At 42.1% G+C, this 23,636-nt stretch overlaps 1 long non-coding RNA gene across 1 annotated transcript; it reads left to right on the top strand.

The window, feature by feature from the left end:
- The first annotated feature begins 1,243 nt into the window (after positions 1-1,243).
- On the top strand, positions 1,244-1,962 carry LOC133246805 (uncharacterized). The gene is made up of 2 exons (XR_009736182.1): positions 1,244-1,490; positions 1,661-1,962. It is a non-coding gene; the product is annotated as an uncharacterized LOC133246805 (long non-coding RNA).
- The last annotated feature ends 21,674 nt before the right edge of the window (positions 1,963-23,636 follow it).

The raw sequence follows: 23,636 nt of genomic DNA, 5'->3' as shown, positions 1-23,636 counted from the left end.
GCATTTGCCTGATTCAGCAGATCACACTTTAATAATGTAATTCAATTCTTCCTCATTTTTTTAATGTTATTTGGGCCCTTTAATATAATTTGGCAAGCTATTATAGTTGTTACAGCTGCTAGTTTTGCCCTCAATACTGATTTCACTTATGACCTCAGCTGGAATAAGATTTAAAGTTTGAGATGATGTAAGTGAATAAGGATTATTAGATTTATTCGTATGGCAATTTAAATAAGAAACTGCCTGGCTTAGAATAAGTGGTAAATGAAAAATGCTAGTGATTTATAGACCTGTCCATTTTAAAGATTTATATGATGTGTGGGATGATTAAGTAAGAGACAGGCTTGATTATATGAAATATGTAATTTTTGTAAATGCAATATTGGAAGCAAGCTGCTAAACAGTGCTGCATAGCAACTCTCAGCTAAGCAATTTTTTTGACACATTTATTGTAAACTGGGATGCAGAGTCATGTGCAATTTATACACGGAGTCCTTGGTCTAACTCTTTTTAGCTAGATAGAATTGTGTTCATAGGGAATGCATCTAACTTCAACCCTGAAACACCAGTCACATCAGTTCAGTTCAGTTCAGTCGCTCAGTCGTGTCCGACTCTTTGTGACCCCATAGGTACCCCCAAATGGCAAGGCAGGCTAGCGAATTCAGACCTGACTCAGTGACTGCCTGGCCTGGGTGATTCTCTCTTTTGTAAGGAACTCGGCTACTCTGTTCCAGTAGAAGCGGTCAAACTTATGAAATGGAGTTTGTCACATTTTAGTGACACACTTCAGTGGAAATACTCATGACTCCAAAGTACTAGAATCAGAAAGAGAAATGCAAGAGACTGTGGTATAGTTTCCTTTCTCCACTGTGACTCCTACTCTTAAACACAGTAGCACCCAGAACTCAGAGGTGATTCACCCACATCTCAGGTCACTTCCCCTTCCGGGAGCCCCGGGAGTCCATGGAGAGAGTTGAGGCCCAGTGCTTTGCACACAGCTTCAAAGTCAGCCACGGGGTTGATGTGGAGCAATGAACAATGGATCGAGTCTTATCTCTCAGAAGTGGGGAATATGTAAGAAATATTACTAATATTTATTTTCACCACTGCTTGGTACAAACAAAAAGCAAAATAAAGTCATCCACCTAGCCTAGGAGAACACAGGGTTCTGAGTAGCAGTCATATTTCTCCCACAGATTGACACTGGACCTTGGGTAAACTGTCTGCCTCTGTACACTCAGGGCTACAGCTTCTGTATCCACCGCTCAGGATGGGTATGAGGTGCTAAAGGGTTAATTGAAAGGAAACCACCACCACCACCACTACCCCACCCCACCCCACCCCACCCAACCCCAGAAGCAAAGGGCACCCTACAAATGCAAATAGAGAAGGCGCTCAGAAGACAAAATGGAGGCCTAAGGGAAACAGGAAACACCTTCATTCAATAAACATCCATGGGAGCCCTTTGAGTAACCAAGAAGAGCAACCCGGTGAGACCTGGGGGGAGTTCAGACCTGAGTTTGCCGGTTATCTAAACTCTGCAGTGTTTACACAGCAGATTAAGTCCTGAGGAGAAGTATAAATCATCTGGGGAGGTGGGAGGTGTGTGGTAGCAAAGTAGAAAACTTCACAGAAGTAACATTGAAACTGGCTCTTGCAGAATCTAAAGGAATTAAGACAAACAGAGAAGGGAGACTCCTGGTCCACACAGATGAGTGACCACGCTGGCTCCGAGACCACTGTCAGGAGGTGGAGAAAACACCAACAGGCATTTGATTTGCTCTCAGGAACCAGGAGCACATGGGTAGTCAAGATTTGAAAAGGAGAGTGAAACAGTGTTCTGCAGAAACTTCTAAAGCTGTCAGGGATCAGAAACTCTTCAATTCCAACCTCATACTGAAATTTAACATCCTTCATTAAATATGTGGAATTTTAAATAAATGTTACCTATATTCACACCATTCTTTCTCTGATAGAATGTTTGTATCATTTACTTATCCTTTCAACTTTTAATGCGGCCACGGATTTTTAAGAGCTAATCAGAATTCCCTAATATGGTGATTTTAATAAGTATTTTTCTTTCATTTAAACACTAAATGTTTTGGTCCAGAATTCTGATAAACTGCTTATTATTTCTGAAAAACTTATGTTGCCTGTCTTGATAAAATGTGATGGCATAAAGAAAGACAGGATCTTATTTATGCCAAATGAATTGATAATTAAAAAAAAATTTTTTTTAATGTATCTAATCTTTTAGCTCTGGATTTCTCCAAGATAGGAAAATAACAACAAAAGGAACCCAGGCTATCAAATTATGGCTATCTTCACTCAGATAAGAGAAGTATTCTTAGTTGCTATCTGGAGAGATTGTCACAGAGGAAAAAGTATAGGTCAAGAGAAAGAAGAGCAAATTAAATAGTAAGATGCATTTGTTTGTCGGAACTTTATCACCACCCCTTTTTCAAAGCCTATTTATTCAACAAAGGTAGGTTTTAGATTTATTTCCTAATTACCACATTAACAGATTCCTGCACATTTTCCTGATCAGTTTTATGAGTTGATGAATAAGGCAATCATGGTTTGGGAAAGCTTTCTTATACCACTTGATATTGATGTCATCTATAAAAAGACAGCCAACTGAGCACCTGATATCTAGTAAAGTCAGATTCAAAAATTGCAGTCTTGGGAAGATAATGGAATGACCGTGACCTTAAGTACTAGAGCCAAATAGCAACTGTCAAATCCTGATAGCAGTATTTGACCTCAGAGGCAGGTGACAGAAACTAACCTGAAACAGCCATTTTCTCAAATTCTGTTAAGGGTAATAAACCATGTTGGGGGGAAAATCACGTACCTGAGTAGGGAAGCCTCTTATAATCAATGACTTAGAAACAGGTACCATGATGTGGATGGAAAATATCAGGTGCTAAGGCATTCTGGGAGTTTGCTGCTTCAGATCAAGTGCTTACTAAATTTTGGCAGAGTTTTTGCCTTTGGTGGTTAAGAATGTTTTGCATTCTTTTGTTTTAGTTTTTCTCAAGGAAAATGTCAGCATGCATTATAGTAGAGAAAACAGGATTAAATATCCCTCCCTCCCCATCATGGAGCTTCAATAATTACTAACTCAGAGCTATTTTATTTCATCTATAGTCAGACATCATATCATTTCATCTACAAATTTTAAGTAAATATTATACTTATGTGCGTATCTCTAAAATATTTAAGTACACATTTCTAAAAATAAACTTTAAAAAACCCACAAATCCAAAACCATTATCACCACTAAAACATTAACAGTAGTTCTTTAATTTCATCAAATATCCACTCAGTGTTCATTTTTCCCAGTTGTCTCCTAAATGCTTTTTACAGTTTGTTTGAATTGTCCAAATAAGGTCCATATGTTGCAGTTGGTTGTCATGACTCGTATCTTCTTTAGTCTATAAGTCCTTGTCTCCCCACTTTAATTTTCCTGGCCATTCACTTCTTGAAGACACAGAGTCATCTGTCCTAGAGTTTCCCACATTCTGGTTTTGCCCTCTGTACCCTATTATTTTCTGAGCAGTGGTGGTAGATTGAGCCTGATTAGATTCAGGTTTGATTTTTTGACAAGACCACTTTATTAGAGGTGTCATGTACTTCCATCAGAATCGTCATGGTATCTGGTTGTCTTTTTCTGTGATATTAGTGGCCACTGATGATCGATGGTCTCTGTTAATATAGGGTGTTTAGAGCAGGGGTCCCCAACCTCTGAGATCTAATGCCTGATGATCTGAGGTGGAGCTGATGTAATACTAATAGAAATAAAGTGCACAATAAATGTAATACATTTGAATCATCTGGAAACCATCCCCACCCCCCAACCCCAGCCTGTGGAAAATTTGTCTTCCATGAAACTGGTCCCTGGTGCCAAAAAGGTTGGGGACCACTGGTCTAGAGAAAAGTACTGAACCAAAACACTCAGCAAGTTTTGTTTAAAAAATAATAATAATAATTGTACTCTGTGCCAGGCATTGTGTTTTGCAGCAGTGCTGGGGGAGAATTTGAACCTCATCAGTCTTCCTCCAAAGCCCATTCTCTTAGCTACCACAGAAACAAACTACATGAGCTACAAAAGGAGAAGCCCTTGCACCTTAGGTAGTATAAATAATTGAAAGAAGTGGAGGTGAAACTGCAGCCAAAAAATGGTTGAATCTTTAAAAATGCAGTATACATTTATTCCTTTAAAAACAGATCAAAGTACCAAGTGATTTTATTAACTGGCAAGCACAATCATTGAAAGGGTATATCATCTGATAGTGGATGAGAGTTCAGCTACAGTCACAGTGTCATCTTGGTACCACCACAAAAGAGGCAGAGAGGTTTTGGGCAGCCTGCCTTGAGTAGGGCTGAAATAGCAGTTTGAATGTCACCAAGATGACTAGATACTATGATACGCTTTTTAAAGTCAGCTCCACCCTTTACACAAATCAACTTAGAGTTATGTTACCCACTCTCAGTGTGCAAGGATTGCCAAAATTAGAGTCATTTCATTAATCTCCCATGCCAGGGAGAGGTGGCTATATATCACTCCAGGTTACACTGACAGGAAGACAATAACATTACATTTCCATGGTGCATCAAATAGCATTTCTCTCAATTCATTTGCTATCACAGTCTCTATAAAAATGCCTTATAACTAAGATCTGTCTCTGTCTTAGTCTTCAACAAGACTGGCTTCAGGATAAACATTTTATTTTTTTAATATAGAGGAAGAAAAGTATGGAAGCTAAACTTCAAATAATATCTGTAAACAAATAAAAAGATTAATATATATTTCAAGTGCTTGTCTCATTCCCACCAGGGAGAAAGAAGGGGGTGGGGGGAAGGAAGGAAGAGGAGGTGAGGGAGGGAGGAAGGCTTAAACTTACAATAACTAGGATTCTGGCTTTTTTTTTTTTTTTTTTGCAGTATTTAGGAAATGTAAATAAGTAAAAGCAAAGTTAGGTAACACGATACAAAGCCTTGCTTTATCATTTCAATGCATTTTTGAAAAGAAAATGACCAAGCAAATTCAAAATTCCTTCCTATGTTTTCATTTCTTACAGCTTACATTAAGTCAGCAGTACTCTTGTTAACGATTCTAATTCTAGACCCTGGGTAATTTACAAACTATAATGGAGTGCCCCCCAACTTCCCCAATATATTAACAAGAAACTATCATGGTAGAGATTTCTGTAAACTGTTCCCTGAAACAGTATTCCTAAAAAGTTATTCTTAAAAGCAATTTTAAATCAATCATATTTGATAGAAGGATCGTTTTTTAATAGAGTAAGGCATGATTACAAATAGGAACGGTATCTCAAAGAATGCATCGTAAAAAAAAAAAAAAAATCAGAACGAGAGATCAGTGTCACGGGCTTGTGCTATCCCCATTTTACTGTTGTTTCTACAGCCCAGAAGTCCACATATTTGGTTCTCTCATCTCACGTAACTTATTATGCTACCAGGTGTTTCTGTAACAACCTATTAAATGTTAACTCCTTGCCAACAGTTCTGCTGCTCTGTTAGCCGACTTTTGTGTCTGAACCCCAAGAATCATTTTATCTCACAAGATTGTGAACATACATTTCGGTAACATTAAATATCTCTTAATTGTACGCTGAAGAAACCATTCAGGGAGTAAAGGGCTCGCAAACAACACAACACACAAGAAAACAAAGCCCAGCTGCTTCAGGACCTGGAGCCGACACCAGCCCAGGCAGACAAAGGAAGCGAGAAGCTCCCCAGGCGCAGGGCGGGCCTAGCGCATGCGCTGTGCTAGCGGGATCAGGTGGCGCCCGGCAACGAAGCTGAAACAGCACGGCCCGGACGCAGTCAGCCCGACCGGGATTGAGTGCTGTCCTGCTACTCACTAACTGTAATTTGGAGCAAGTGCCGTAATTTCTCTTAGTCTCAGAATCCACCGGTAGAGTTATTGTGAGACTAAAGAGAAACACGTGCATAGCTTCTTGGTATGTGGTAGATGCTCAATAAATGGTATTCATTATTACCACACACCTTCATAGCTCTAATCCTCATTCCAAATATGTAAGGGACGTCACCGTGCAACATCTTGTCCCTAGACTGATCATGTAGAAACGTAAATTGGAAGACAAGTTTAAACAATACCCATCCCTCTTTTAGAATTTAGGACGTCTGAAAATGAAGTTGTCTGAGTGGGTTGCCTCCTCTTGCGCTTTATCTTGCCTGTATTCACTGCTCCTCTCTTCTGTTCAAACAGGAACAGAAATTCAAACCTGTGGGTGTGCTAAAAGAGCGTAGGTCTTTAAAAAGCAGCATGAAGTGAATGGAATCACCAAACTGTTTAGCAGCCAAAAAAAAGTCTATATATAGAGCCCGGAACTCAGAGCTTCCCAGTATTTCATTCTAGCTTTAACATTCTGAATTAATCAAACCATCTTCAATCCACACTTCAGAGGCAGACACAGAAGCCAAAGATAATGCTTCCCACATATCATCCACTTTGCAATGTTGTTCAGATATTGATGAGTGTCCAACTCACTGTGTCAATATAACGATATTTATTATAGGCCACCTCTGAAAGCTAAATTTGACCCCAGGGTGAGGGGTGGGGAGAGGAAGGGTCAAAGACAGATATTTTCTGTACACATTTCCTTTCTGAAGCTATATGGGACAATCAAATAATAACACAGATTATTCATTTTACTTTTTTTCCTCCCCAGAAAATGAAATGTCTGGGCTTATAGAAGTCTATCTACAAATTGACCTAACCCGAAGACAGAAAAAAGAAACCAAAACCTAAGAAAATTAAAATACAACAGTACATTCCATTGCTTCTCCAAATCCAAAATTACACACACACATTTAGCTAGCCCCCCAAAAAAGAAAGGAAAAACAAAAACAAAAAAACTTAGCCTATTGCAAAGAAAGGTATTTTGCTGGGAAAATTCTACCTCAGTGAGGATAATGGTCAGGCATTTTCTCTATCTTGCTATTCCTTAAATATGAGCCTGCCAAATTCTATCCTTACCCAGTTGCAGTTACTCCAAGAATATCACACTCACACACACATACACACACACACACACACACACACACACACACACACACACACCTCCCTGGACAGGTCTAGTCTTAGATGGATCCTTAATAGAAGGAGTCATGTATCCTACAACCTTCACAGGAAGACTGACAACAAGGACCTGTATTTATGCTTGGTGAGGTTGGCATAGGATAAAAGAGGAAACAGCTAGGTGCAGATGATCTGGTAGGCTCAGAAACATATTTGTAATTAACACAAGATTAAGTGTTAGTAGTTTACATTTGGAGAGGAGGTGGGTAGTGGGCTGAAAGTGATCACAAGTCATAGGAAAGTTCAGGAAACATAAAACAGACAGGGAAGCACATGCCCCTTTCAAAATACCGGCATTCTCCTCCTCTGCTCTGTCCAGGGGTTCAACCAGCTTCCACCGCATACAGTACTTAAGAACCACCGGATGTAGCTAAAAGAACCACAGGGATGTTGCAGCATCTTCCCGTGGGCTCTTCGGTTGCTGAGGTAAGTGCCTGGAGTGGTTGTTACCTCAGAGAAATCTACCTAAGTGGGCCTAGGAGGTAAGTCACCACCTCCTGCACGCAGCCCTCAGCTCATTGATCCTTTAGCTGTTAGTTCTGAACCAAGTTGGCCTCTTCAGCCTTTCTGTAAAGAGCCCCTGAAGGTTCTCACAGCACATCCCCAATAGCCCATCACTTGCCACATCCAAGCTTAGTCCAGGGGCCTTAGGAAGCCCTGGGTCCTCTGGTCAGGACCAGCCTCACTAGACATCTGTCCAAGTATGATTTTAAGACAGTGTGAGTAGTTTCTTCCCCAACCTTCAGTGCACCTCACTCATCTTCCCAGGCTAAAGGCTTCAGAAAGTCTTACCGTTGAATTCCTCTGTCCAAAAGCTTCCTTTAAAAATGCAAATACATTAAGGCAAATTTTTATAAAGCACTTTAGCTAAGTTGGTTATCTGAAGGAATGGGAAGATGGGGGAGAAGGAGGAAGAAAAACTACTTAGGGAAGGGTGATCTAAGTGGGGCACCCAAGAGAGGCTCCAGGCAACCCAGGAGCACAGGGAGCTTTGGGAGCTCAAAGAGTGAATTCCGGTGAAAAGTGACAAATAGGAAATGCAAGTGTCAGAATGGGGGCAGACAAGGATGGTCACATTTCTCCTTATCTCTTTCTTTTGTTGTTGTTCAGTCGCTAAGTCGTGTAAACTTAGTGACTAAAGACTGTAGCCTGCCAAGCTCCTCTGTCCATGGGATTTCCCAGGCAAGAATACTGGAATAGCAGAATACTGGAATAGCAGAATACTGCAGTGGGTTGCCATTTCCTTCTCCAGGAGATCTTCCCGACCCAGGGATAGAACCCACATCAAGTGCATTGGCAGGTGGATTCTTTACCGCTGAGTCACCAGGGAAGCCTGTCTTCCTTTCAGGCCTTAGCTAAAGTCCAGAAGGTTCTGGGATAGGCTGAGCAAACCTCTAATAGAGAGTCTCCTTTTCCCCACAAACTGGCCTGTTTGTGGGAAAACTTTCACTATTCATAAATTAAGTTTTATTGGAATATGGTCTCATTTTTTTACATAGTGTCTATGGTGCTTTTCTGTTCTCAAAACCTAAAATATTTACTGTCTAGCCCTTTAAAGGGTTTTGGATCCCTGATCTATTTCTTGTTGATCTATGTCGTGCTTCAGGGCATGAGCTCTGCGGCCAAGTGGTCCAGGTGGATGCACTGGCACTGATTAACTTCTCAGGTAAGTCATTTACTTTCCATAGCTGAAAAAATGGGGACCAGTTCTTGTCGAGTGAGGGTAAGAACTAAACCTAGTGCTTAGCTCAGGGTCTGGTGTATAGTAAAAAATTCAACAAATGTTAGCTATTTTTGTTTTAATGTGATTCGACAGTGGCACATTATAGTATTCTTCCCTGACCTCCCTGACCTCCATTTCAGGTTGGAATACATCTTGTTCTGGAAAAAGACTATGGAAAGTCATCCAATTCCATATAGCACTACTACCAAAAGAGTTCAGGAAAAGCGATTGAATAGCAGGAGTTGACAATCGTTTTGCACCAACAACTAGTCCCCGGAAATTCAACCTTCTACTTATTTCCCATGACTTAAGTAAAAGCAAGTAAATCATCCTGTAACCACTTGAACAGATAAAGTTAAGGCAGAGAAGTAATATGACTCATGAAAATTCTAACAAAGTTACACCAACTCAGGCAACATGAGCTGAAGTGAATCATTGCTTAAAGAGCTCTCTCCTTTTGGCAAAAGCAACCAGCTGGAAGTTAGGGACCTCGGGATAGAAGCTCATTGCTTCAATTCAAGAATTTCCAGTTTTTTAAGATGCTCATTAGTGTCATCTGAGGCGTATATGAAGGATTAAATGAAAGAACAAACATTGGAAGGAACATAGTTGAGAGTTCTTGCAGGTAACAAGGAAGCAGGAGGATTGTTGAGGGGGTGAAACCAAGAGTCAGCCCCTGGTGCGGGTGGCTGGGTTACAGTGCCCTCGCCAGACACTGACCTTGTTCAGTTCAGTTCAGTCGCTCAGTCGTGTCCGACTCTTTGCGACACCATGAATTGCAGCACACCAGGCCTCCCTGTCCATCACCAACTCCCGGAGTTCACTCAGACTCAATGTCCATCGAGTCAGTAATGCCATCCAGCCATCTCATCCTCTGTTGTCCCCTTCTCCTCCTGCCCCCAATCCCTCCCAGCATCAGAGTCTTTTCCAGTGAGTCAACTCTTCGCATGAGGTGGCCAAAGTACTGGAGTTTCAGCTTTAGCATCATTCCTTCCAAAGAAATCCCAGGGCTGATCTCACTGACCTTGTTAAGAACCGCCAAACACAGCAATGGAAATGAAATGGACTTAAGTTTCTAGGATTCTAAGCTTTGGGTTAAAACAGGAGAGCATGGGACTGAATTCCAAGGACTTGGGTCAGTTAACCATTTTGTGAATTCTTCCAAGAAATGTGTTTAGCCTTCTGCTAAGTATTTTGTATATATTATCATATTTAACCCATGCAGTCCACGCAGGTTAGCTTCTCAGGTGGCGCTTGTGGTAAAGAACCCACCTACCACTGAAGGTAGACCTAAGAGATGCACGTTCAATCCCTGGGTCAGGAAGATTCCCCTAAAGGAGGGCATGGCAACCCGCTCCAATATTCTTGCCTGGAGAATCCCATGGACAGAGGAGCCTGGCGGGCCGCAGTCCATAGAGTCTCACAGAGTCAGACATGACTGAAACAACTTAAGCATGTATCCATTCAGGTAGGCTTTCTTAGCTACATTTTACAGATGAAGAAACTGAAGATCAGGAAAATCAAACAATTTTCTAAAAATCACACCCCTAGGAAGCAACAAAACTGGAAATTTTTTAATTTAAACTTTTCAACTTAACAATACATGCATGGGTAACTATAAGCTTTACAGTGAAAAATAATCAAATCTCCTGCCCTTTAGGAAAGTGCTACTGCTTAATTTCTTTTGGATTCATCCAAAGAAATTTCAAGCATTAATAAACATGTGAGCACAGGATCTCTCACTCATACATGGTAGCAGAGTAAACTCACTGACCTATACCTTGCTTCTCCCATGTTTTTTAGAGAACTTTCTATGTCCAGCTGAAACTTGAACCAGGCTACCCAGAACCCAAATCTGTTCTGATGACCATTTCGCCACATTGCCTCTGGGCACCAGTTAGGAGGGTAAGCTAAGGCCTGTGTGCCAGCCTCAGTGTCTGGACTTGTAGAAGGAAATGCTCATTGAGCATTTGTTTTTCTAGGGCATGGTGGTAATTAAAAAAAAAAAAAAAAAAGAGCAAGACCTATTCCTTTCATCCATTCATTTGAAGTTAAGAAGTATATATCTGCTATCAATCACATAAGCAGGGAGTTACCCAGCACAGACAGAAAGTGTCATTGAGGTTCAAACGGAGAATCTTGGAAGGTAAGAACCATTCAGAAAGACAGGGAGGAAGCACTGTAGGAGAAGGAATGGCATGTGGAAAGGGGAGGCCAGTGTCTGGAAGGCCCCCGGGGAAGGTATAGTCAGGTCAAGCAGAACCGGCTTTTCAGCCATGGTGTGACCACGCACTATTGGTTGTGGGATATACTGCAAGTACTTTGTTATTAATAGTGGAAAGATTCCCAGCTTTGTCTCCACTTTTAAAATACTAAACTGGCTTCCAACTGCAGTGAATTTTCAAAGGGTTGATGTCCTGCCCCCAGGACAGTTGAGGAGAGTAGGAAACATCTGAGAAGATTTTCAACTATTTTCCCAAGACGGAGAACCCCTGCCTTGCCATGGATATTCTGAAAGTGCATTGCAGGAGCGTCGTACTTTAAAACGAATTCTGCATCTAGCTCAGAGAAGCCTAACCCAGTGTCACCCTGCTTCATAAGCAGCGTGGCATGCTTCCTTAAATGCAAGCAAGAAACTGCATCGCCTAAAATCTGTAGATGATTTGGGGAGATTGTGGATTCCAAAATCATTTACAAATAATGAAGGTTAGAGCTGCAGCTTCCATCAGATTTTCAACACAGATTCTAGATCTGCCTGGATTTTGCTCCTAATGACCATCTACTTGATGAAATAGAATAGAAAATGTCACAGGGCTCTCTGCTCAATGCTATGTGGCAGCCTGGATCAGAGGGGAGTTTGGGGGAGAATGCATACATGTATATGTATGGCTGAGTCTCTGTGCTGTCCACCTGAAACTATCACAACATTGTTAATCAGCTATACTCCAATACAAAATAAACAGTTTTTAAAAAAGATAGACACTGGGAAAAAAAAGAAAATATCAAAGGGCAAAGATATGATGGATGTATTTATCTGTTCACTGGGCATATTTAGACAGGTGTATGTTTGTATGGGGGCTTCCCAGGTAGCACTAGTGTTAAAGAATGTGCCTGTCAATGCATGAGACATGAGACACGGGTTCAATTGCTGGGTCGAGAAGATCCCTTGGAGGAGTAAACGGCTACCCACTCCAGTATTCTTGCCTGGAGAATACCATAAACAGAAGAGCCTGGTGGGCTCCACTGGGTTGCAGAGTCAGATTCGACTAAAGCGACTTAGCATGCATGCATGTTTGTATGAACCCTGAGTTTCCATATAAAATGGGTTTCTCATATTGAGTCATGTTCCAAAATCTAGAATCTGCTCTAGAAACTGCTACTTGCCAGAATGCAGCAACCTATTTCTGAGAAATCCAAGCACCCAAATCATGCCCAGGTTGCAGATCTCACCTTCAAAGGAGTTTAACCTCCTTAAGGGAACCATGCATCATGAAGGCCAAGCATAGAAGAAAAAGCCCCATTGGTGACTAAGACCACTGAGAGAGTTCATGAGGACACCATACTTGAGGATTGGGTGACAGGGAGTTGGCATGTAACAAGGCAGCATTGGTAATCCAGGCCATCCGACAACCAGAACTGAATGGGGCCCTCATCCACATCTAGCTTCTGTTTAGCTATAGTTGGTTTAAACTGGATATGCGTGGACCAGACTCCATGGACTGTCAACTTTAATGTGCAGGGGAGTCACCTGGGTGCTTGTCAAATGCACGGGTTCCTGAGCCCTATCTCCAGAAACTCTGACTCAGACAGGGAAGGGAGAGAGGGAGGTGGTGGAGTTTATGGCTCACCCATACCTGGAAGCCACTGGAAAACAAAAGCATTCCTTTTCCAAGATGGCAATTAGAGCAATTGCCCTTTGTTGGTAAGTATGCATTAAACAACGGTAAGGAAGTAGGAGGGTGCTGGCACTGAGAGTTTTTTAAAAATATACCATAGGGCCTCGTGTTAAAGAGCATGTAAATGAACTGTGTGTGTGTGTGTGTGTGTGTGTGTGTGTGTGTGTATGTGTGAGGGCCACTATCTGCCTGAAAACATCTGATTTAAACCATAGTTGGTTCTTTTGACAGATCATGATTAGAAAGACTTTAGAATTCATTTTACATAGAGGAACTAAAGGTCAGGGTCAGATGTAGTAAATTATTTGTTCATGGCCACATGGGTGGAGGAGCCTAGACTTGAACTCAAATCCTCTATGATGAATATATTTGATCTATACTGTTCATTCCAGGTGTGAATAGCTGGCTGGCCACATATGTAAAAATAAACAAAGACTGGCACTGACAACAGTACAGTGTGTCCCTGGAGCGTGGTAGGCGCTCCATAAATATTTGTCAAGAGCATTACTGTCTTCTTTAAAAGATACGCAATGTTGGATCAGATAGACATTGAAGGGCCCAAGTCTAGCACCTGATGGCTTCTTGGTAATACACAGCTGGCAATCAAATAAGCAGTATTGATCCCTTATTCATGTGTCCAGAAAAATAATAACTAACACTTATCGAACACTTTCTAGGTGCTGAGCACTGGCTTTGCATACATTAATTTAATCATTGCAACAGTCCTGTGAGGCGGGAACTGTCATTACCACCATTTTACAGAGGAGGAAAACTGAGGCACAGAGAGGTGAATTAACACAGGCCCTTCACTGAACTTGTAATAAAACTTTGAGAATAAGTAACTTCTAATTTATGGCTATTGGGTAGGATTTTTTAGTGCAATAGGAATTTAGGATTATTAGGGTAATAGGCAATGGCACCCCACTCCAGTACTCTTGCCTGGAAAATCCCATGGACAGAGGAGCCTGGTGGGCTTCAGTCCATGGGGTCACTAAGAGTCGGACATGACTGAGCGACTTCACTTTCACTTTTCACTTTCATGCATTGGAGAAGGAAATGGCAACCCACTCCAGTGTTCTTGCCTGGAGAATCCCAGGGATGGGGGAGCCTGGTGGGCTGCCGTCTATGGGGTCGGACACGACTGAAGCGACTTAAAAGCAGCAGCAGCAGGGTAATAGGAGTTAGTCCTTAGGCAAAATCATTATAAGCTGCAGAGCTGGAGGAAAACTCACAGTGGAGGTGAGATTTGAGCTGCATCTTAAAATTCAGGCAAGGTTAAAAGATGGGAGAAGGGAGCATAAAGAGCAAAGGAAATAGCATAAGAGAAGGGACCAGGATACAGAGGGAATGGTCAAGGTGTGTTACTGCCTGGGGTGGAGTCTGTACATCAGGATTAGTGAGAATCCTTGGATAATAGCAGGTGGAGCCAGGTTTAAAGGATTTACACCAGGAGAGGGAGTTTGGCTGATTACTTAAGAAGTCTGTCTGTTTTCCTGAGTAGGAACTAGCCCGGCAAGGGCTATAAAGGACATTAGCTTGGTGACAGTTTGTAAGAAGAAGGGAAGAGAGTAGCAGCTTGAATGCTGGGAGGTCAAGATGGCAGAGGCTGCATTAAGCCAGGCCTGGAGGCAATAGAAATGGGGAAAAGAGGAAGCATCTGTGAGACCGTGTTATTAAAAAGTGAGTAACCGTGCTGAGTCTTCCCGTCGGCCAGACTCTGTGCTAAGAACCTGTGAGTTCATCTTGTGGCACCATCACAGCAGCCCTGGCAGGGGGTGTTATTGTCCCCATCAAAGGAAGAGAAAACCAAGGTCATGACTCCAGAGCTTGTGCTCACAGTGACACGAACAGGCTCTGGCAACAAACAGATGCCTCAACTTCTTAGCACGGATGATGGCTTTAACGGCTTCAAAGCCTGGTGAGGGCAGGGAGGCTCTTGGAGGTAATGCTTTCTGTTTGGGGTTAGTTGGGTCTGAGCTTACACTGCTTTTGTGCAGGGAGTTTAAAACACCAGGTGAAGAACAGAGCTCATCTCTGAGCTTGGAGGCCAGTTGAGAGACGGTGACTGTGCCTAGGAGGGCCCCTGAGAGCCTTTCTAGACCATGCTTAACCTTTGCATCTAAAAAGCTCATCTAATCTATATGACAGTCCTAGAAGTGAGTGTTGCTTAGTCCCCCCGGAAGTCCACCCTGAGACTTGAGAAGCCTCCCGCCTGGCAGAGATGCTGGCTTAGACCCAGGTCAAACACTTCCTGTTCCAGAAGCTGCTGGCTCAACTAGAAATGAGCAACCCCTTCTCACAGAGCTGCTCCCTTCTGGGGCTTTTCACTGCAGGCTGCTGATTAAAAGGAGGCAAAAAACAAAGAGTAGACAAAAGCACACCTTTTCTGATCCTGATATAGTCAAGAGAAAGTCTTACGAAAGCAACATAGCTCGGTACACTGTATGTGTAAATTTTATTGAACATTCTCATTCCATGATGACACAACAGCTCTTTAAAAACAGAGACAGCATAAACAGTGACAGATCTGTTGCCAGCTTGCAAGTATTACCCGTACCCAGTCTTTGGATCATCTGGAAAAGTAAGTCTGCCAATCTACCAGCAGATGGCTCTGTTTTTCCTGAAAGACTAGCTGTCCCTTCTCAGCCACTGCATCTCAGAAGCAATGAAATAAAAACCAGTTCTCAGTTTGTCCCCATAGATCCCAACACACTTTTGTCTAAAAGCAGAGAACTTCCCTTCCTTTTTAATTTTTAAATAAGAAATACAGTGAGTTAGAGTCTATGTGTCCTAAAAATCAGCATTCAAGTCTCATATACCCATTTCTAGTAAATCTTATGAAACCAAGCCTATACTAGGATATGCTATCCTCAACTTTAGTCCTTACCATAAATCCTACTCATTGGCAAATTTTGCTACAACTGGCAGAAGTAGCTTAAGGAATGTAGAGTCACCCCAAGGATAAAAGTTGAAATTCTAGGCGCTCAAAGCAAAAGTTTCTGAATGGACCACCTTTTGTTAATACTTTAAAAAGCCCAGCTTGAGTAGAGATGGAACACACTCTTGTGAAAGTCTCTGTAAGTAGAAGAGCTGCCAGAAAAGAACTGAACCTTATGATGGAAGTAATTTTTCATTTAAAATATTCCCAAAGTGCAGTTCAGAGGTTCTATTACTTCCTTCCTGCTTGCTATGCCTTTTCCCCCTCCTTAAGAAATCTGAACTTTAAAATTAAGTAAAAATAATAATATTTGCTGAGGTTTTTCTCTCTATAGGGGCCCCATGTTTAATATATCCATGAGAAACGGCTTCCCCTGTATCAAAGCAGGCCAGTCCTGCTGGAACTCTTCAGTAAACAGAACCCTCATGAGACAGGAAAACTTCATCCAGAACCTCCGAATGTCAAGTGCCAAATACTCAAAACATGCCCCAGGCAAACTGTTCCCTTCAAGATTCAGGTTTCTATGGTGACACCTTCTTACATCCTGACCACTAAGCCAAACTCATCAATTCCTATTTCATCACTTAAAAACACACATCTACATAAAAAGGAGCACATTAGGGTCAGTACCCGAATGGAAATAAAGCCTCAAGACTTCCAATAATTATTCAGAAGATCTCAAAATTCCACTTAAAATTCTAATTTAATTCAACGAGTCAACTTATATTGAAAAACACATTTTTGAAATGAAAGGCACATCAGCCCACACACAGCTGTCTTCTTGCAGCAGGATCTTGGCCCAGCCTCTCAGTACTTACCTCTCCAGGATGTAGAAGGGAGTCATCCTTGGATGCAGCATTGATCCAATTAGCCTATGCTAAGCAGTCTAAATTTCACTTTTTCACAATGTACCATTCTCCTTTGTATAAACGAGATGCAGAACACCCTCTTTCTGGCTCAAACTGTACTAATGAGTGACCAGAATTTACAGCCATGTTGGATGACAGGGCCAACTGTGCGTTAGGTATTTCCTTTCACTTGAAATAACAATGAGAATGTGTCAATCAGCTGGTAATATGCCACCAATGGCATCTCACTGTCACCTCCCCTTTTTTTATTTTTAGCTGTTATGTGACAGGTGAATACCATCCGTCTGTTTCGAATGCTGCTCCCCTTATTGAATCTTTTAGGGGAATTGAGAGCTGGTAAAAGGTGCTAGCAATAGAGAGGGCCACACTCACACCACAGAGCTGGTCACAATGTCAGGACAGGCCTCAGAAGACTTGGCCCCACAGACCCTCCTGGACTCTTGGAGGAAGTGGGCTGGAAAGCCTTCTAGCTCTATAGCTGTTGTACAAAAGGAACGATTTTCTCCATAGAAATCTTCACTCATGGCCAAAGTGGGAGCGGGGCTGAAAACTTGGCAGGGAGGAACCCGGGGAAAGGCTGTGAAGTTGTGGTCCTGAGGGCCAGGCAGGTCCCCTTAGAGCCTGACTCTGTAACTTGTAACTGTGTGGCCTTCAACAAGGCACTTAAACCCTTCAAGCTGTTTCTTCAATTGTAAAATGGGAATAACAAAATCTATCTTGCAAATATAATAGGAACACTGTTCTGCAGATAGTAAATGGATACATTTTTTAGTAAACATTTTAATGAAGTATAATGTACATAGAAAAGTTGCACAGATTATAAATGCAGTGAATTTTTTCAAATCACCACCTTTTTATAAAGAAATTTATTTATTTATTTATTTTTAATTTTATTTTATTTTTAAACTTTACATAATTGTATCAGTTTTGCCAAATATCAAAATGAATCCACCACAGGTATACATGTGTTCCCCATCCTGAACCCTCCTCCCACTTCCCTCCCCATACCATCCCTCTGGGTCGTCTCAGTGCACTAGCCCCAAGCATCCAGTATCATGCATCGAACGCAATTTTTTTAAAACTCATTCACCACTTCATCTGAATTCTTTTTTTGTTAATATTTATTTATTTAGCTGCACCAAGTCAGTTGCAGCATGCAGGATCTTCTGATCTTTGTTGTGACACACATGTTCTGTTTTCGTTGAGGCGTGTGGGATCTAGTTCCCTGAATAGGAAATGAACCTGGGCCCCCCTACATTGGGAACTCGGAGTCTTAGCCACTGGACCACCAAGGAAGTCCCTTAACACAATTTTAAAGGTTGCTTTCCATTTATAGTTATTACAGAATAGTAGCTCGGTTCCCCTTGTAGTGCAATACATCCTTGAGCCTGTCTTAACACTCAGTGTTTTGTACTCTCTGCTCCCACATGCCCCCACACGCACTGGTAAACACTGGTTTGTTCTCTATATCCGTAAGTCTGCCTCTTTTTTTGTTTTTTTCACTAGTTTTGTGTTTTTTCAGATTCTGCATATAAGCGATATCATACTGTATTTGTCTTTCCCTGATTTATTTCACTAAGCACAATGCCCTCCGAGTCCGTCTATGTTGCTTCAGGTGGCAGAATTTCATTCTTCTTTACGGCTAAGCAGTATCCCATTGCATATACATATACCGCATCTTCATTCACCTGTTGATAGACACTTAGGTTGTTTCCATATTTTGGCTATTATAAATAATGCTGCTGTGAACTTTGGGGTACATGCCTCTTTTAGAATTAGTGTTTTTGTTTTGTTCAGATATATACCCTCAAGTTTGATTGCTGGGTCATATGGTAGTTCTACATTTAGTTTCTTGAGAAACCTGCATACTGTTTTTCCCAGTGACTATGCCAATTAACAGTCCTACCAGTCATGTATAAGGGGAATAACCACTATCTTGACAAATAACGCCATAGATTAACTTTGTCTGATATAAATGGAATCATACAGTATTAGCCCACTTTGTGAACCCAGCTAGTCAGAAAAGCAAACCAAGAAACCAAAGCATTTAATTTGCTGAGCTGTGTACTGTGCTTTTTGGTTACCCGAAGACAGAGCCGGACTCAGCAAACAAGGCATCATGCCTCACTAGAGGCTCCTCTGTAAGCAATGGAATCTTGCACCACCTCACTTTTCTTCTCCATCAAATGGAGCCAACAAGGGTGTTATAAGACATAATTGCTATTTATAGAAAACTTCGGTGTGTTAGATGAAAGGTACCAGAGGTGGGTAAAGCTTGTTCAAGACAAGCTAACACTTTGATTAGTGGAGCCCAAGGAAAAAAAATATACCCCTTGTCATCTGAGAATTATCCTGCCTGCCAGGAGAAGCAAAGTTTCACTTTATAGAGGACTTTGGGGTGGGGGTGGGTGTTTTTGTTCTCATTTGAATATCATTTATAATCCTTGAAATTCACTCCAGGTCTGGGGTTAGAGGAAGTCCTCAAACACAAAGGGAAATTCAACTCATTAGAAGCATAAGGCATTCAAATCATTCCTTCTGCGTAGCCACGCGCAAAGTAAGTGCTCAGTAAATATTTACTATATGGCCCAATAAATTACTTTATTTACTCAAATCTGTCCTGACATCCACGAAACAGGTCCCAAGGACCAGGTTGGCATAACAGTTTCAAATCACAAAAAAATGAAGAATCCTATGAAATTATGACTATTTTGAGTTATAGAAAATGTTCATGCTCCATTAGGAATAATTTAGAGAGCCATACTCATATTCCTTCAGGCTGAAGACAGCATGTAAGCAACAGCAAGCTGTTGCATGGTTCAGATGTCATTTGCATCTAGAGAGACACTAAGTACTGTGACAGATGTTTAAACAAATGCACCCAAACTCACACAGCTTCGTGAGTGCAAACCTGAGAAGTCTGCCCTCTAAGGTTCCTGTTCAGAACTTTGTACAGAGCTTGAGGCCTAGTCTTTTTAATATGTTACTGTGGCAAATCTTCATATTTGGAAGGTAAATTTGATTCTTTTAGAGAGGTCAAAAACATTAGGAACAGATAGGTGATTGAGTATTCTAGGTTAAAGCCAAAGGTGGGTTGTGATGGTGATGTAGTAAGACTTAGAATTTTCTAACATAGCTGATAAACTGGCCCTGAAGCAAATCCCAAGAAGCAGGTCCAGAAATGGTCTTTGAGAGGTTGATTTGGTCAGTCTCCTCACTCCCAGACTGGGGACAAAGCCAGAACAAAGAACACATCATAAGCATCATTACTCTGGGAATATATACCCAGGAGTGAGTGCTGGATCATACGGCAACTCTTTTTTTAGATTTTTGAGGAACCTCCATACTGTTTTCCATAGTAGCTGTACCAATTTATAATCCCACTAACATTATAAGATGGTTCCCTTTTCTCCACTCCTTCTCCAGCATTTGTTATTTGTAGACTTTTTAATGATGGCCATCTGACTGGTATGAGGTAGTACCTTACTGTAATTTCGATTTGCATTTTTCTAATAATTAGTGTTTTGAACACCTTTTTGTGTGCCTATTGCCCACCTGTATGTCTTCTTTGGAGAAATGTCTATTTAGGTCTTTTGCTCATTTTTCAATTGGGTTGTTTGCTTTTTTGTGTTGAGGTGTATGAGCTATTTGCGTATTTTGGAAATTAAGCCCTTGTTGGCCGCATCATTTGCAAATATTTTCTCCCATTCTGAGGGTTGTCTTTTCATTTTGCTTATGATTTCCTTTGCTGTGCAAAAGCTTGTAAGTTTGTAGGTTCCATTTGTTAATTTTTGTTTTTATTTCTATTGTCTTGGGAGACTGACCTAAGAACACATTAGCTTGTGTCAGAGAATGTTTTACTATGATCTCTTCTAGGAGTTTTATTACAAACAGGATTTTTAATTAATGAAATAAAATAGATCAAAACAAGCAGAAAATATTAGAGGACATTGCACACGACAAGAAAGTATGTGTAAAGCATGCTGCAATTACATATGTATGTCCTTGTGTCTGTGTGCCTGCGTACTAAGTCTCTGCAGTCATGTCCACCTCTGTGCAACCCAATGGACTGCAACCCACCAGGGATTTTCCAGGCAAGAATACCTGAATGGGTTGCCATGCCATCCTCTAGGGGATCTTCCCAATCCAGAGATAGAACCCACGCCTCTTAAGTCTCCTGCATTGGCAGGCAGGTTCTTTACCACTAGCACCACCTGGGAAGCCCATGGCCATGTGTACTGGGTCTCGATGTTAAATTTATTGCTTGGTGTGGGTTTAAGGCAAACATTTAAACCAACAGATTAGATCATCTCCTAGTTTCCTGCTGGCTCTAGAATTTTGCAGTCCTAAAGAAGTCATTTTTGTAAACCATTTTTCTCTTTTATTATTGTAAAAGATCCTAGAATAAAAGTTACTGTTGCCCTACTTATAGCCCCCAGCATGGGGCCTTACAGTTAGTTCAGTCCCACTAAGTATTTCTTATATTCCAACACACCCTCAGGAACACACTCCAACATTGGTGCCATCATTGGTGCCATCTTTTAGCGCCAACAAAAGCGAAAGTCCCAGGTCTGAGTGATGGTCCCAACCAGCAGGAAAACATCTTCTTGAATATCATTGCCTTTCAGCTTGAGAGAATTCCAAGAGCTCAGTAAATGCCACAACCATGCTGACTGCAGCCTCTCAGATATAAACTTTGACAATGAGATACAGTCCTGATTTTAGGAACAATCTGATTCAGTTTCTAGAGAGATGAGCACTCTAGTGCTAAAGAGAAAAGAACAGGAGAGGAAAAAGGGAACAGATATATTCCAGAATTAAAAACAGGCACACACTAACTACACATCAGCAATGACTTCTAGGAGCATGAAACATCACAGGTCCTGGGAAACTGCTAAGGAAAAACAGGTATAATCTTATGGATTGTTGCTTTGTGAAAGCAAGATATAGAAAGCATGAAAGTTAGCAACTTTTACATCAGAAATCACAACTAGGGAACCCTTTTGCCACAAATGTGGAACTCTAAAGCCCCCTCTACCAAAAAAAAAAAAAAAGAAGAAGAAGAAGAAAGCTGTGCCAGAATTTTTATATAATCAAGGCCTCAAATAAAAATTTCAGCATCCTGCAAAATAAATGTTGCTGCTGCTGCTAAGTCGCTTCAGTCGTGTCTGACTCTGTGCGACCCCATAGACGGCAGCCCACCAGGCTCCCCCATCCCTGGGATTCTCCAGGCAAGAACACTGGAGTGGGTTGCCATTTCCTTCTCCAATGCATGAAAGTGAAAAGTGAAAGTGAAGTCGCTCAGTCGTGCCCGGCTCTTAGCGACCCCATGGACTGCAGCCTACCAGGCTCCTCTGTCCATGGGATTTTCCAGGCAAGAGTACTGGAGTGGGGTGCCATTGCCTTCCTTCCTAAATCACACTTCTTTCCTCAGATAATTCTGATATTAGCTGAAAAGATGGAAATAGAGAAGGCCCAATCTTTCAAAAATCAGGAAATGGTGTTTCTTTTCCAAAATATAAGAGTGGATCAGAAATGAAAACAGCATTTACTCTGAAGTCTAAATGTGGGCTACGACTGGTCACAGGACAGGCTTGTCCCCAAATGAGGCACCTGAGACCCTGGGGCCACAGCCCACACAGGGACGAGCAGTAAGAGCGGTAAAGTAAGACTGTGCTGACTGGGGTTGGGGGTTGTCTGGGCGTGTGGGGAGGGACATGGAGAGCAGACATAGGCTCAGGGCAGCAGGCAGATGGACTGTACTAGTCAGGGCTTGCCCTGTCCACAGCAGAGTGTATAGACAGGACTCTCATGCCCAGGGTGAGTTAAGCAGCCAGGTCTCTCAGGAAGGCTGGGATTGCCACAGCTAACTGGCCACACTCCTTTCTACTGTCTGTTGTTTTTATTATGTTCCTCAACTCTAGGTATAAATTAAACAACTTCAAAATTAATCCAAAAAATTTACAAAACTGGCACCTAATTTCCTCATAGTCTGTGATGACACTAGACTCCAAATTCCCAAGGAAAGAACCAGCTTGCCTAGCAAAATATACCTCCAGCCCGACCCAGATGGCTGTCCTTGATTCTCTTATCCCATGGGCCATGGCTGATGAGGGAGCAGCGCCCTGGTACTGGCGTGGCTCCTTAGCTGATGGGACTCAGCGCAGGCAAGCTCCACAAACCTGGTGACTCCAGCAGCTTCAGGAAGTTGGATCCCAGGGGAACAAAGAGGCAAATGCCAGCATGGATTCTGACTCAGGGGAACAATACAGGTAGCCAGGGAGTAAAACCAGGGCACCAGAGGGAGGCTTAATTACAGGAAAAAGATAGCAGTCGCCCAGTGTGGGGCATACAGTGAGGAGAGGACAGGGGACACAGTTGTACAATCGCCTCTTGCAGAGAGACCCAGCCCCAGAGCCCTGTGCAGTGTAGCAAATCAATAAAGACTGACTCAGCAGCGTATTTAGCTAAAAACAGATCTGCCGTGCCTTCAAGGAAACCGCCCTCACACATCTGAATCACGTGGGAGCATGTTTCAAATGCAGATATACCAGGCTCCAAAGAACCCAGAAGGAATCCTGAGCTCCAGGGCTGGACCCAGGAATCTGTACCCTGCTGTGGGCTGCAGTGCTACAGATGTGGGCCATCTGGATCCACTCAAGAAACTGCTGCATCCTGAATCCTGTTTACTGGGAACTTCAGGTTAAAAGTAATTCTTCTCCAGTTGAACAAAATAGAAGCACTGATGGGCTTCATATAAAGGCATCTGATGTGACTGGTCCACTGTTCAGGGGGATGTGGTCCAGGGTGGAGGTTCTCTCACTCACCCTGCACCCTGGACTGGTTTTCCCAGACTGTCTTACACACAGGCCCCAGCTGCAGGGCGGGCAGTCCTAGTTTCTGCCCTAATCCCAAGAGCAGGATCTCAGCCCCACCCTCTACCCACGGCCGCTGATAATTAGGTCATCCTTTCAAGACCTGATGTCGTGGGCCCAGTCAGCCCAGCTCCTAATTGTTCCCAACCCAGAGGGTCAGAAGTGAGCCCTGTGGGTCCACAGACCTCTACATCCCAGCATCT

This window comes from Bos javanicus, chromosome 4 (assembly GCF_032452875.1).
Source record: "Bos javanicus breed banteng chromosome 4, ARS-OSU_banteng_1.0, whole genome shotgun sequence".
In the NCBI taxonomy this organism is placed as follows: Eukaryota; Metazoa; Chordata; class Mammalia; order Artiodactyla; family Bovidae; genus Bos; species Bos javanicus.
Note: the sequence above shows the minus strand (reverse complement) of the source record. Positions and strands in the feature narration are given on the sequence as shown.